Here is an 889-nt window from a genome sequence, read left to right as displayed (position 1 = left end):
GGTTGCATGTTCGGGAAATGAAAATAAAACTAATAAATTCCCTCACGTGTATTTCACTATCAATAATTCGTCGTCCTCGCGGATGATTCCCCTGAAAGCCACTTTATTATCTTCGTTATTAATCTTATTCATGCACCAATAATAGATTGGCTGATTGTTCTTTTTCCATTTAAAAAAATCCCTAAATCATTAAAATCACAGCTTAATAGGCCAATCACTGACTTCTTTTGTACAATACACTCGACAAATACTGATCCCAACAGAAAACCGTTCGACTGAACTGGTTTAACATCTATTGCGTTTCTTTCACGAGATATTTTTAAAAATAATAACAACATACACAATGGATTTCCATTTAGAAATCTAATCACAATTTAATTGACAGTCTATACTGCGTCATATTATTTGTAAGATTATTTCGTTGAGACTTTACACATAATTGAGTAGTAGGTAATTGGCACTGTCTGCGGAAGTCCGCTAAACGCATTATTGAATTGTGTCATTATAACTTACTGTGCCACCGTAAAAGCGTCCTCGTTTAAAATTTTAAAAAAAAATTAAAAATACTGGGTTTCACCTCCACCACTGTGAAATCAGCTTAAGTAAACTATAGCAGGTAGATGAATAACCCGGAACACTATTAGATATACGGAGTAACACCGAATGCAGGGCTGCTAGCGGGTTTGCCTATCGTCACTGACCACGGTGCTTTCATTAGCGGCAAACGGCGCCGAAAATAGTTGTTGCGGAGAGCATGATCGCACTCCTCCTAACGGTAGCGGCTCGGTGGCGTAGAAGAGCGTCCTCACAAGGCTCAGCCAATTAAGCACACTCCACTACCGGGCAGCGCCAGGGCGGACGGGGCGGACGCCGGCCGGCACTTAACCTC

Source organism: Frankliniella occidentalis, unplaced genomic scaffold, assembly GCF_000697945.3.
Source record: "Frankliniella occidentalis isolate FOCC.00 unplaced genomic scaffold, Focc_3.1 Scaffold17, whole genome shotgun sequence".
Lineage (NCBI taxonomy): Eukaryota > Metazoa > Arthropoda > Insecta > Thysanoptera > Thripidae > Frankliniella > Frankliniella occidentalis.
This window is presented reverse-complemented; position numbering follows the sequence as displayed.